The following is a 15,154-nucleotide window of genomic DNA, read 5'->3' on the forward strand; positions in this document are numbered from 1 at the left end:
GGCTGCGGAGCCGCTGGGAAGATGCGACCCCCTCGAGCAGACTCTTGTGCCCAACTTTTATCTTTTCCTCTCTCTTCGCCTTGCCCGGCACTGGGGACATCTCTGCTGGACAGACCCTCCTCGCTGGTCACTTTCTTTGGCAACCTCTTCTGTTAATCCTATTGATTTCTTATTTATGAGCCCAGATGAGAAGCTACAAAGGAAAGCAAAGAGAAAAAAAAAAAGGGAAAAAAGGGTCTGTGTATTGTCAAACAACTGGCGAATGTTTCTGATCCTGCCTTTACAGTTTCCTCCATTTTTTTTAGAAATACTTTGCAAGGCTTTGTCCTGATGAGTTTTTTTTTGTTCAATTGGTTTGTTTTCCTTATGCCAGGAATGTCAGCTCCTGTTAAACTTCAGCAGCATTTTCTGGAAAAGACAAATTGAAAACATTTTTTTTTCTTTTTCCTTTTTTTTTCTTTCTTTTTTTTTTTTTAAAAAAAGAAACCACCCCACATTATTTTACAGTAATCCTTAGTTGGGGCTATGTGGGCTGGAAAAGGTTTCCTTGGCCTGTTGCCATCCTTGATTTGATGGCTGATTGATCGCCTGTCATCTGGCTGCCTTTGATCTATTCATTCCCGATAAACATCAATAAATCACTTGCCATGGTAACGCCACAGTCGGTGACGTCACGTGCGGCCTGTCAACTCTGTCAGTGCAACTTCGGGGGCTTCTGGCTCCATGTGTCACCTAGCCGCATGGACACGTGTTTTGATAGCTGTGCTGCTCGCGGAGGGAGGACCGGGCTCTGCTTTAGTGGAGGACGGATGAGCTCCTTGGGGGAGCAGTAGGGAAGGGACCGTAACCGCCCGTGTAAAGGGGCGGCTGCGTCCTGAGAGGTGGCTGGGGCAGTTCCTGGGGCTCCAGCCGCAGGGTGTTTTTAGGTGCGTTGGAAAGGTTGCCCTGCAACGTAGCACAGCGCTCCCCGATGCTCCCAGTGTTGGGAAGCTGGCTCTGGAGGGCAAGTTCTCAAAGTGGCGAGGCTCGAATCGAGCAAACTCGAGTGACTCAGTGAGTACGGCGGATTGTAAATAACTGCTTCCATGGCTCCTTCCTTATGTCTTTAACGTAAGCGCGTTCATTTAGTGCTTTTCAAATACAAAACTGTTTCTTAGTAGCCTTATTCTCTATACTAAACAGTTAGAAAGTTTGGAAAGTTTTAAAGTACGACAGCGATACGATCTAGCAAGCAATATTGTAACCAAATGCTTCATGATAATATTTTGCATTTCTGGCCCATGCCATCAGATAACACTTTTCAAGTAACTAGAACGGTGAGTTTTTCATGAAGTCCAGCAGACCCTCTTCTGCAACGTTAGTTGAGCTCTGCAGAACCGAACTCCTCGAGTATTTCCATACTTCTGGAGAGACCGTGCAGCGGTTGGGCTCTCCCTGGGCCGGGAGGAAGCGTGTCTATGCTGAGCACTCGTTCTGTGCTATGTTTTTCTCCCTGTTCCACTCTCTGTCTCCCTCCTTTCTCAAGTGAATCACCGATGATGTGAGATCGTTCCTTTATATTTAGAAGAAGTGCAATCTCTTTAAACTTTTACCTTTTTGATTATCGCATTAAGCATTTAGTATCGCGTACGATAGCCTCCTGCTGAAATGCTCCTATTTTTCAGTCACATTGGGAATGTTGCTTTTCCTAATAGCAGCAAAAGAATTTCTTTAGCACCTTAAAAACAGCTAAGAAATAACAGGTTAGTTAAGAAATACTCATTACAAAAACTTGACTGCAGGACTAATAGGAGATGGAAGAATGGTTTTGCTCTATCAAAATGACCCGTCAAAACGACTTTGTTTCATATTTGATTTAATTGTCTCTCTCCTGACAGGCACATTCATCAATAGCTTAATGGTCAATCAGAAGTTGGCAGAGTGAGTGCTTTCATTCTTTCCCATACACTAGCTTTGGCTTTACTTTATCAAAATGCCTCTGCCTAATGGATATGGGGGATGTAGAATGACTGAAGGGCTACTTATTTGAGAAGAGTGAAAAAACAAGAACATTTATGCTGTTGATAAGTGCATGAAGATAAATAAGTGAGCTGCATGAGGGGTTTTATTTTAAGACGGAAGAAACTTGCATTTTTTTTTCTCCCTTTTGGCTTCAGAGCTGCGAGTTATAAGGTTCATGACTGCTTTTGTGGCATACTGAGAGTGATGACAAATTGATTGCTTGGTACTGAGAGAGAAAAAAAGGTGGTGTGGGGGGGAGAATTAAAGATGTCTGCTGATTGGTAACTCAGGAAATCCAGTCCCCAGCAACCTTGAGAATACTCGAGATTTTTTTTTTCTCCAAACTGAAAGGTCCGCTCAGCCATAAAAAAAGAAAAGTTGTTTTGCCAGCTTCATTAGTGTTCACCTAATTAGCTGTAAACCTGATGGATTCCTGACAGCTTTAATGATTGGAGATGACAAGCTCCACGCAGTGTCATCCAGCAGAATTAGGTTTGCAGCTAGTTTGATGTAATCAAGTTGATATTACACAGTCCTGGTTGCCTTTAGTTGTGCATTAACTCAATTTTCTGCTGCAGGTGACAAATGGGCTTTGGTACCTGGATAATCATGTCATAGGAATTAGGGCCCTTTTAATGGTCTGGAGTAGAATAACAACAACAAAGAACTCTCAGCAGCACAGAGCTCGCAGACATAACAGACAGGTGCACAAATTCTTTATGTCTAGCCCAAGTGTTAACACCACACTGTAGAAGACTAAAGCTGTCTCTGAGAATCAAGAATCTGAAAAAATGATAATTTCGGTTTGTTTGCTTCAAGACTCAGGTGAACATCGTACATAATTTGGGGAGGAGAGGCAGAGAAGGCAGAGATTTCAGGGGTTTTTTTATTAGTAGTAGTAGTAGTATTCTCACCTGCAAAAGCAGGAAGATGATCAGCATTGCAATTGGTACTTCAGACTTTTGTCATTAAAGTCAGAAGGAAGAAAATATTTATTGTTTAGAGGGCACTGTCTAACAAAGCTAAGATACTGTATTAATAGAGGCCAGTCTTGTTCACGCAAACAATAATTATCTATCCTTCAATTATAGCTTTCACTCGCAGCTTTTTTTTAGAAACACATCTATTCAAAAGATCAAGAAAATGTATTTCCTATTGACAGAAACAACTTAATACATATTCTGTATATAAAACTTCTGAGGAGGGATTGGGAACTAAAGATTTGTTGGAAACTGATGTACTTTTATTATTATTATTATTATTATTAAGTGAAACAATTATTGTTTCTTAGGCTCAGACAATGACATTGAGTTTTCAACCCTCTGGAAAAACAAACTTGTTTGTTACCCATGGTGTTTTTTTCTCTCTCTCTCTCTTTTTTTTTTTTTCCTCCTGTATAGTAAGCCTTAAACTGTAGAGATAGCTGCATGCTTTCTAGGCTCTTCACAACTCTGGGGCTTGCATTCAAAAGATGCACATAGCCGCTGTGGATACTGAAATACATTAAATTGATTTTTCAGAGCTGTGGCCCACTTGTGCTTTTCGCTTCTTCCTTGAGCGCTCCCTGCAGTTCATGGGCCCCTGCGAGCCGAGGCCAGGAGCCTGCTGCAGAAATGCAGATGCAAGATGGCACGCAGGTTGCTCAGCCAGGATTCCAGCCAGCTGCGAGGTCGGGAAGTTGAACGCTTCCCCTAATTTATGGCCATTGCTTACAACTACATACATACCCCAAAAGTAAATGTAGCGATAAAGTAGACTACCTATAAAGGTACTTGCAGTGTCAGCCCTTGGTATGTTATTTGCCTCCAAACCTGCCACATATTTCTCTGTTGGACGGAGATTCTTCCTAGCAGCAAGCTGACAAAATGATTAGTTATGGCTGTCCTCTGCCTTTTTTTTTTTTTTTTTTTTTTTTTTCGGCAAAGTGTGAGGAACAATGCAAAAAAAGAGAAAGGGGCATAAATATAAAAAGGGCTGATAGATTCTGCTGAATATCTGCCTGGAAAACAGAATTTTCCAGAATCAGCTGCCATTTCTCCCATTAGCTTGACAGCTGTCAATTAGGGCTTCAGTGCTCTCCTGGGCCACAGTTTATTGCGTGCGGTTGATGTTGTCATTTTGTTCTCAGTTTTGCCTTGAGCACTATCATGAGCAGGAGCGAAATAGTCAATAACTGATGTATCAGCAGTTATTTCTTAAATTGGCTTACAAGTCTGCATTTTTCCTCTTTTTACTAAAGATTGTTTTGTAAAGTGATTAGAATGAATTGTGACTGCTGCAGGGTTATGGGAAATGCAGTGGCGCTGGGGTGAGTTAGCAGGATTAGAGAGGCTCCTTTTTGTCAGGGCTGCTCTCAGGATTAGTGGCAACTCCACAGCCAAGATCACCTTCGGGGAGAGGTGCTCGAGGCCAGCGTGCTCAGTGCACACTCGTGTGCTAACGTAGCAGGGAAGAACAGAAATAATTTCCTGGGAGGCGAGGTAACCTCGCGTGGTGTCTTTCAGAGCAAACCTCGTAACTATTAGGTTTTTTTCTGTGCAATACTCCATATTTTAATCCAGTGTCGTGGCTGCTCCGCAGCGAATCCAAATGTGGATGGGCAAATTTTAACCCAGCCCTGTTTACAAGGTGCTGCTGTTCGAGCCGGTGTTAAGAAGCCTGGAATGTTGCTTTGTCGAGTAACCCCGTATACGTACGCACAGTTGGGATGCAATATTGAAAATAACCGTGCCAGCGCGATCGCGTGTTATCTTATCTGTGAAATACTTCAGCATCGTTTACTAAGCAGTCCACCCCAGGTGCCTGAGTCTGCCTTTTGCCTGTGTGTTTTTAAATTTAGTTACGCCCAAATTGTGGTTTATCAGCCTTAAGTTAAAAATGAAAGGTGAACACAATATATTGTATTTGGTAACAATGATATGGACTGGTACATCCAGACAGATAATATGCAGTTGTAATTAGACTGAATAGACAGGCATTCATTTTTAAATTCTTTGACACATGCATAAAATAGTCATATAATAAGATAAGATGACAATTTTATGTTAGGTTGATAAAGTGTCCCGATACATGCATTTAAATGTCTGTAAGCCTTTTTTTACCCAGACAGATTAATTCTAGTTTCCAGCATTTGCAGTTAGACATTAAATTAATTTAAAAAATCCTACTAAACAATGGCCGTGTTGCTTTTTTTGTGTCATTACCTAAAGCAGGAAGCTTGAAAAAAATTTAGTCAATTGATTTTTCTTGATTTCAACATTTAAAAAATGCTTTAAAATTCACTCAATGGTTTTAAAACATAATACGTGAAACTGTATTGTACTTTTCTTAAGTATAATAATGCAGAATGGAACAGTGTGAGAGCTGGAAATTGTTTATTACAATTTTCATAAAAAGAACCGCAAGAGTTCAAATGAGTGGAGCTTAATTTCGGAGACTGTGAGATTTATTCTGCTAAATTTGTCTGGTTTTCATCTTGAAAGACAGCCTGGTCATCTCAGTAGAATGACAGCCTGCAGAATTGAAATATTTCTCGGTGCAAGCATCAACTTTGAGATATTTCTCAGAAAATGTTCAAAGGTTTCTTCCCCCGGGGGCAGAGGGAGGGCAGGAATGAGTTACCAGAAAATCATAAAATCCCTGAAAGCCCCTTGCCAGCTCCATTACCTGGCTCGCTTGGGCACCAAAGGTGTGATTCTTCAAGAATAACTTTGTATTTTAGGCTTAATTATAAATTATTAATTACTTCTGTCAGGACACATGTTATTAATTACGACTCTCTTTTCTTCGCTCGGAGCAGCTGCTGGGAATCGCGTGGTTCCCTGTGTGTTGGCGTGGGAGTTTACCCAAGGAGGAACTCGCCATTCCCAGCGCGCGGCCGCTCGCTCCTGCCGGGCAGGATGTGGAAACATCCGAGCTCAGCCCGGCCTCGGCTGGGATGCGTGTGAGGGGTCCAGGTGATTAGGCATACTCATAATTAGCTGATGTTTTTATGGAGGTGGGTTTTATGCCCTGCCTGCGTTAAAAAATACATATATTAAAAAAAAAATCTTGTTTTAGAACCATATCATTTTGCTATGGAGGTCAAGAGGCACCAGCCAAGCAGGGCGGTTTCCATGTCCTTCCACCCAACTCCGGCCAAACTTCACCCATTTGCAAGGAGGAAAGAGCAGGTTTAATATTCGTTTGGAATGACTCAAATTCATTTACTTTTGATATTTCCATCGTTAAATTGAGCCCTCTGTTTCAGTTTCTTATGTGTTCTTTGCGGAATGCATGTTGCATAAAATAGGCAATTTTTAATGAACAATTTAATGTAAATGGGTTCTGAATTTAGATTAATATTAATGAAGCTTTGAGTGAATTTATTTTGCATACGTAAAGGGTTGTAACTCTTTCACCCGTACACTCTTGTCTTTATGTACTAACATGTTGGTTAGGTGAATTGGCTAGTTTCCATATTTTGTGATTAAAAAACTTCAATGGATTTTACATGGATATTTGTGCTAGTGCAGCTTTACACAGGTTAGTACCACCATTAAAAAATGTACCTGCGTTTATTTTCAGATTTTTGCAGTTAACATTTTAAACATGCTACTCTGCTCTTTCTATATGTCTTTTTTTTTTCTTTTTACTTTAGTACTTGCCTTTATGCTTAGAGGAAAAAATTATTCCAACAATAGTCACTACAGTCAAGATGTTTTCTTTCTTTGGCTTACCTCTAATGCATTATGTATTTAGGAATGATGGGATGTTCTATAATTAATTCTGTTAGATGTAATTGCTATAATCACTTTGATGCTACACATAATAAAAGTAATATGGTAAGCATATGAAAAAATATAAACACCTTATTGTAACACTTCATCTAAGATTATTTTTTTAAAAAAACTCCTGTTTAGAAGTAAACCTCCACTTCCTTATTTTGTCAAAGGTAACGTTTATTTTAAAGTGCGGCCCAAATGAATGAATTTTGGAAATTGAAAAGATTCTGTCTGTCAGGAGCCTTTTATGCGAGCGCGTATGGATCTGATGCTGCACTCCATTAAAGATGTAGTTCATTAAGAAGCCAGTCCTCAGCATTGCCACAAGTGACATGTGAATATCACCGTATAGCTCATGAAACAGAGGGAAAATTGTGCGTTCTATTAAAATCCACTGCGTAGTAAATAACGTAGAGATGGAGTTGTACAACTGAAAGCTTCTTTGTAGTGCAAAATTATGGGAAATATAAAATGTATGAAGGGTAGCATGTAGCTAGAGAGGGAGTTTTTCAGGCATAGTCCCAAGTGGGAAAAGACTGTGGGAGGTGTCTTCCCCCCACCACTTTTTTTTTTTTTTTTTTTTCTCCCTAACAAGAAGCTTTGAGTTATTGTTTGCAAACACAGTTTTTGATAGGGAGGAAATGAAAAAAATATGTGCATCGGGTTAAGCCGTGTAGTTGATGTCACTGATTGTGAAACAAAAAATGTTAATATGGGCATAGTTCTTAATTAGTTGCACACCATACTTAATGCTGCAAAGGTCACTTGGTTTTATGATCCGGCTACATCTATGAATCCGTGCGTTTCTCCCCAAATTTATATTTTGCTCTCCCATATTTTCTAAGCGATTGAGTGTGCAAATCCTGGTTAAAATGAGAACTGTAAAGCAAATCAGTAGAGCAGAGTTGGCGTGGCCTGAGAGGCGCTTTCTTTTCTTCTTTTCTCTGTCTTTTCTGCCCTCTCGTCTCCCTCCCCTCGCGCTCTTCCCGAGCGCGGCGCAGCCTCCCTCTCGCACGGCGAGCACAAGTATTACATTTAACTCCTGTAAGCTGAACAAACAAACCCGGCCAGCCCCACGCCGGATTGTTCGCCGGCCGAGCAGAACCGGGTGCTGCTTTTGAGCATCCCCGGGCCTGGGCTCGGTGCCCGCGGCCCTTTTCCTGCTAGGTCAAGCCTGTTGCTGGAGGCCAGATCGCAGCGGGGGCCTCCGGGAGGCTTGGCGAGGCTGCTGGAGACTGGCAGCCATCAGTCATCCATCTGTGACACAGAGCCTGTTTTTGATGGCAGGGATGATAAAAGGCCTGGGAACTGTATAGGCCCTTGTAATCAGGGCCAGTGCTGACATCCTTCTCAACTTTGACAGCTTCTTCCTTTTCTCTCTTCACCGCCAAGACTGTCTCAACTGTTTTTTTTTTTTTTTTTCCTCTCTCTTGTTTCATGTACTTGATCAGTCTCAGATGCTGGGAATTATTTTTTTCGGCAGGGAGGGGGAGTGTTGCTTTTGGTTTGTGGGTTGGGCAGGTGTGAGAGGAAGTCTGTTTTTTTTTTTTTTTCCCTTTTTTTTTTTTTCGTACTGTAGGCCTGTTGCTAATTAATGTTCCTCCATAAGATTCTGTCGGAGTTGAGTAATGTTTTTGATCTTTATGCCTGATAACTGCATACTTAATGAGATTTCAAAGCTGTGAGTGCAGCTCCCTACAATTATTGACAGATGCCTTTTCTTTGCCATTGGGTTCAGCTTCATAAATCCTCCTGCAGTAATGAGGTTCAGAAGTGCCACCCTGCCAGTGAGCTAATGAAAGAGGGGGGGAGGGAGGGAACAGCTCATGCCTGCCTGACACATTTTTTTCCTTTAAAATTTACTATGCAGATGTCAAGCTGTGGGACGATTACTTCAAACATGCTAATTTTTATCTTGCTTTTGTGTCAAGCCTGCATGCCATTCTCCCCCCCCCAATAATAAATAAAAATAGAAACCTCAACCTATTTAAATTTTATCATGGATCATAACTATTGAAGACTTTGATATATGTGTGTTCTTTTGCAGTTTCCAGTCAGTGGAGCATTTTTTTTTTGAAATCCGAAGGGCAGAGAGAGGATAAAAAAAAAAAAAAAAGAAAAGAAAAAGGGTGGGGGGGATAAAAAGGAACAGGCCCCGCGCGCCGGCCGTGCGCCCGCCTGCCCTAGCGCGCGGGAGACGGGGCAGATTTCATTTGCGAGCCCCGCGAGCGAAGGCTGGCGCAGAAGAGCCGCTCCGCGCCAAACAGTCGATTTCCTTGGCGGCAGGGCCATACATCACTGACCCACCCTTCCCTCCCGACAGAATGACACGTGTCATTTATCACGCGGCCCGGCCGGGCGCCCGGGGACGGGGCGCGCGGGGAGGGGGCAGCGCGTCCCCAGCGCGGGGCAGATTGCGGGGCGGCCGGGGCGGTTGCGCTGCTCCGTGTGATCTGCCAAGTCCCTCCAGAGGCTTTTCCTCCTGTTCCCCTTTTTCTCTGTATCCTTTATTTATTTTTATTTTATTTATTTATTTATTTCAACTTTGGCAGTTGGGGAAGGCTGGCTGACACGTATCATTCAGGCAGCACCAGCTTGCTGGGGGTTGTGTAAATGAATCTGGGAGCTCTTGGTTTCACATGATTCAAACGTGCATTATTGAAGATGGATGTTCCTTAAAAAAAGATTGATGATGGATATCAGGCTTATAGTGCCATTTATCATTTTGAATATTATTTAGACTTGCCGTGTAAAGCTGTAACTTGAGAGTTGGATGAGCTGGGACAGAATGGAGGCCGCAGCGTGCGCGTTTTGATTGATGGCTTTGCCTCCTCATTGTTTGTTACCAGATACAGCCGGTCATTACGGCGGTGCTGTGCGGTTGTGCCGGGAGCTGGGCTCCGGGGCACGTGTGTGTCTCCGTGGCAGGGGCAGAGTTAAGTTTTTGGGGGCAGAATTTTGGAAATTGTAAAGAAATCGCCCAAGCTGTGGCCCGTGCAAGGGGACCGGCAAGCTTTTGTGCGATGAAAGCCGGGCGCTGGATATAGCGCTAAAATAGATGCAGGACTGTGGCTGCTTAAGCATGGCATGGCTGGACATTGTCAGCTCCTGTATAAAAATATACTTTGAAAATACGCAAAAAAAGATCCATGCGATGCAGCTCTCTTTTGCTAGCAGGCCGTGCTTTGGACCTGCAGCAGCAAAGAAAGCAAAGTTGCAAGACACAGTTACTCTGGCATTTGCATTTTTCCTTTCCATCCACCCTGCCCAAGCCGCATAGGGAACCCTGCACCTTGGTGCGGGCGCCCAGGTGATGCTGGAGGAGGACAGGCTGTATCCCAGGAAAGGCAGGGCATCCCCTTCCTCCTTGGAAGTGCGTTCCCGGCAGCCAGGACACCCCCACCTGCTGGAAGAATTAAGGAAGCGGCTCTATGTAGGCAATTAGGTCTTCGCTGGGAAGCGCGGGCCGCGGCTCCAGCAAGATAACGCATTCAGGATGGGTAGCTCCCAAAGTGCATGGTTAAGTCCTTGGGAACGGACATCCCTGCACAGCGGTAGTATGCAGCAAGGTTTAAACTTGTTTTGAACTGAGAAATTGTAGTCAGTGTTTCTTTTTTGGCGCCTAGTAGAAAAGTTAAATAAATTATATGAGAAATTAGACTAGAGTGTGCTTTTGCTGAAAGGAGATAGTCTTGGACGTGCACAGGTCAGTGCTGTTTCGAAACGCTGCGTGTCAGATGAACTTTTTCTCTGATTGCTGGGGGCCTCGCTAGCAAGAAGGGATTGTAGCGGCATTTGATAAGCCAGCATACAGCATTTGGGCTCACACCGTATTCTGCAAAGCCTTCGGGGATTTTACATGTGTTTTATAAAATAAGTTTTTTTCAAGACTCAGGTGTTTACTGTTCCTTTTGAAAATTCAGTTCCCTTTGCCCATCAGTTGTGGAAAGTAAGAATTCAAGTTTATTCACTTCATGCAAGTCCGATGTCACAAGAAACCCCTGTAAAATGTAATATTTTCTATGAAGGCTTCAAGAGTGGAAGGCTTCAAGAGTGGAAAACTTTGCTATCCCACCCCTGCACGCGTGTAGCACAGCAGGTAATTGAAGTACAAGTGCCAATTTGCTGGAGCAATTGTAAACACACCTTGATACAAATGGCACGGTTGCATTCTTACTGATTAGAAAACTTTGCTATTAATAGACACAAAGTCCATTTCAGGTGTAATTGGTGAGGAGCTGAGTGCACTCATGGGAAGAAACCTTGTTTTGTTTTTTGTTCGCTTTTATTCTTATCCCTTTTTTCAGTTTTATAGCCGGAGACATGATTTATTGCAGCCATCCATCTTTGGGGCTCATCCATCACCTCCTGGTTGCTAGGCAATCATGGCAGCAGCTGTTTGCTTTGAATCAGACAGAAAAGTTGTCAATCATCAAAGGCAGGTGAATAGCATTAGAAACACGCTATTGTCAGACGGAATAATTAATCAAAGAGAGAAAAGATAATTAAAAAGATATGACCCTTGCAAGTACTTGCTCTGGGTTGCCTGGAAAAAAGAAAAACTGCCTGGTCTTTTCTAGACACTTAAGCAGCTGAGGGCTGATAAAATATGCACTCTGCAGTGCATAGTTTTTAATTAATTGAAAAAGGTTCAACATTCAAAGACGATGCTGGAGAAAAGTCTGATTATGAGCAGAAGTAATATTTATTGTTTGCATGAAAGGCTTGACGTGGAGTTCTAACTTTCTGTCACGAAGCTCCGGCGTGCTCGCGCTAGGCTCTTCTAGCCCTGCTATCTCCTCTGGCGCTTGCAGAGCGCGTGGGGAGCCAGGCAGAGCAGGGGTCCCGTGGCTCTCACCTGCTGCTCTCGTTCTGGGTCACCTTTCTGTGAATTTGCTCATTTGCTGCCCTGCGTCGCAGCTTTCAGCGCTGTCGCTGTTGGGGCGAAGCCCGGCCAGCCCGTGGACGTGCTCTTCGTTGGGCGCAGGGGAGCGGTGAGGGCAATGACTGTTTCATCTCCAACCAGTCCGTGCAATAACAGGTTCTTTAAGCTGCTTCCTGAACCAGGTTTTCCAGAAATCATATTGTTTCTAGCTGGATAAAAAGGATGCTGCAAAAGCTCATTTCCAAGGGAGCTTGGACAGAGTGTAGTGATTCAGCATTGCGTGCCCCGAGACAGGCATGCGTAGGAACGTACTTCTGGTGTAAGGATCGCTGACCCGGTGTACGCAAAATATCCGAGCAGAGCCCCTACCACAGCGAGGCTGTGAGCTGAGGAGTCTGGTTTGAATGCTGAAGTGGCCAAAGAGCTGGAAGTTTGAAGCATGAGAAAGGAGTATCATGTTTTGAATGTCAGGCAAAGTACTTGTGGGCCAAAAAAAAAAAAAAAAACCTCCTCTGGCATTTGTGTGCGTGTTTAGGAATCAAGTATGTTTTGGATTTGGTCATTTTTGATTTCATGCTTATTCTGCCCTGCCTTGTAGAACTGGACAAAGAAGCATCAAGTCCGAGTAATCAAAAACTCAATAGACTGACAAAGTAGACTCAATAGAACAAAAACACTATTTTAAATATCCAATCCAGTTATTAGTGTTGACCATCATTAAGATTTGTGAAAGAATGCACTAAAATATTGGGAACTAAAAACAGCAGAATAAGAATCCTTCACACCGTTACTATACATCCCATTGCTTTTATGTCAGGTAACTCCGTGGTGGATTATTCTTGGTGTATTTCCTTACAGCAGCATGTGAGAAGCAGCTCCTGTTCTAACTGTGTGTAGCCTACATCCCATTTTCTGCTCTCACACCCTGTTTTGCTTGTAATCGTTCCAGTATTTACTTAGAGGAGGAGAGAACACAGCTAAAAAGGAAGCGGGGTACCATCTGACTACTGGATATGACACATCTGCTGCTGCACAGAGCTATTGCATTTTCAGGATTGGTAGCAGGAAGTTCAGCCTGAAGTTAACTTGGATCACTTGGAAAAGGCTGTTGCTTCAGTTAACCTATTAGTGGATCCTTGAAAAGTGAATTTGACTAAAATCTATGTAAGAAATACTAATGTTTCTTGAAAACCATAATGCTGATACTTACCACTACTTTCAGAAAGTACGTTATATGACCAAAGTTGTCAATACTTGGGGTTAGTAACACAGCGCTTTTTATGTGAAGTTAGGGCATTTTCTAGAGTTGCTTGCAGATCACTTTTTAATTTGGCTAACTTCTCTTTTCTTGTATACATGATGATAATTCAGTTTGACATATTACAGGCATTTTGTGTCATAAATTTAGGATTGTGTGTGTCTATATGGGGTAAATGGGCATATGTTTGTGTGTGGGTGTGCAGTGCTTTCTCCAACACATTTTCGTGCATTATATAAATGTGGGATATTTATTCCTACATGTAAGGTAACATGTTTATGGCTGTACAAGTCTTTCCTTGTTTGTTGTGAAACTGATTCTTCTTTTCTAATACCAGCCCCTCTGTAATGCCTCCTGCAGTGTTTGCTGTGTTGCTGCACATTGCTTCTATTTACTGATGGGCAACTGTGGCAGTAGGTCAGATTTTCCCCAATGGAGGAACAGAGTATAGCTCTGATACCAATAAAATGTTGGATACAAGACAAAAAATGTTGGGTACAAGATGTATAGATGGCTGTATGATGGAGTTTAGGCAGCGGTTGTTTGGCCTGATAGTGATTTCTTATCAGAATATAGACAGAAGTTGCCCATGATGATCTGTTTCCCTCTGCTTAGTGGCTCTGGTGGTCTTCTGCCTCTAATTTTTCTTAGACTTTTTCTGGTGTGTTCTTGAGAGAAGACACAGCAGTTATTCCCCAGTCTCAATATTTGTTGATTTTTGGTGACTCAATAGGGGACTTGGACTAGATGACCTCTAGAGGTCCCTTCCAACCCTAAGCATTCAATGATTCTATGATTCTATGAATACTTGGTGAAAGAGATTGGAGTCTATGGAGAAATTTTTCTGGCCTAGCACCATCCTCATCCTTTCCCAGATGCAAATTTCCTTTGCATTTTTGTAATGAAAACTGTTTGGGAAGTTGAAATACCTCAGTGCTGAAGGTGGTAAAGCTAAATTACTTCTTTGTTCAAATGAAATGAAAAACAGACAGAATACATCAAACATCACCACCGTAATTGATAGTGAACTTTTTTTTCCTTTGAACTGGTGGAATATCCCATGCAGAGGGAGTTTGAACAGTCAAATAATAATCTAGCATTTGCCAGTGTTTACCTCATTGTGCTAAGCAGAATATAGCGTCTCAGTAGGGACCACTGCATTACAGCGTATTCGTATACTGAGAAAAATATCTTGAGGAAATATATATAATGTGCTTGGCTGAACTATGTCCTATGCTTGGCTGAACTGAATAAGCATATAATGCTTTTCTCCACCCCTGCCCCCCAGACATACCCATGCCTCTTCCCCTCTCCTGCGCCACGGTTCCCTGACAGATACTCGTCAGCTCTCTCCTTCTTCCTGCAGGAGATCCAGGGCATTTCTCGCTGTCTGTGGAGTGTTTCCTTAAAGGTTTCAGGGTGGGTGTCTACTTCTAAAGATTTCTGATAGGAGAGAGATACCTTTTTATGCCCCATTTTTAAGGTTAGTTACCGTTTCTATGTGTCTCAACGTCGGTTACTCTTCCATCTTTTTATATGTACAACAGTTCTCAAGTTTCAGTCCTACAAACCTGTGCAGTGGAAAAAATATTTCCTATCTCCAATTTTCAGTTTGCCAGCAGTGCGTTTAAGAGGTGTCTTCTGCAACCTCAGCCTGAATCTCGGGGAATGTCCCGGCATTCACCAAATGAACCTTCTTCAGTGTCTGAGCACCGCTGCCGCAAAATGTGTAAAATACATTTGTATGTACTTACCTGATGTAAAGGTATAAAAGAGTTTTTTTTTTTTAATTTTATTTTTTTTAAAAAAATCCTAGGATATTTTTTGGAGTGCGATGGGGTAGAAGATGAGGTACTTGCTGTCACAGGTACAAGATGACCAGCTCATGTCACCCGATAATTCGGGAGCAGAGCCAGGTGGTCTTGAAGATACAGACTCATCAGAGGCAGGTCAGGCAACAAGGCAGTTGTGGAGCAAGGAGTGGGAATGGAAATGCCTTTGAGAGAAGGGAGAGGAAGGACTGCTGCTCTGGATAGGAGAGGTGAATGCTTCGTAGAGATCTGAGTTGGTTTAGGGTGCCCAAAATAAAATATCTGAATCCATATGTTACCCTAGTTCATTTATCTTCAGAATCCCTTGTACATTGTGCCATTGTTTTAGATTAAAAAAATATGCTTTGCTTTCTGTGCTGTTGGATCTAGTTAAAAAAAATCACCTTGTGTTTGACCTATTACTTTAATTAGATAA

General features: G+C 42.5%; 1 protein-coding gene across 1 annotated transcript in view; it reads left to right on the top strand.

Annotated features, from left to right (window-relative positions):
- Positions 1–1,688: 1,688 nt before the first annotated feature.
- Positions 1,689–15,154, top strand: part of TSHZ3 (teashirt zinc finger homeobox 3) — a 58,269-nt gene continuing 44,803 nt past the window's right edge. Inside the window, exon 1 of the mRNA XM_010217993.2 lies at positions 1,689–1,742. The gene's annotated coding sequence lies outside the window, so the exon portion shown is untranslated. The remainder of the gene's footprint in view (positions 1,743–15,154) is intronic.

Source organism: Tinamus guttatus, unplaced genomic scaffold, assembly GCF_059628265.1.
Source record: "Tinamus guttatus ecotype Peru unplaced genomic scaffold, ASM5962826v1 Tinamus_guttatus_pri_ptg000674l, whole genome shotgun sequence".
Lineage (NCBI taxonomy): Eukaryota > Metazoa > Chordata > Aves > Tinamiformes > Tinamidae > Tinamus > Tinamus guttatus.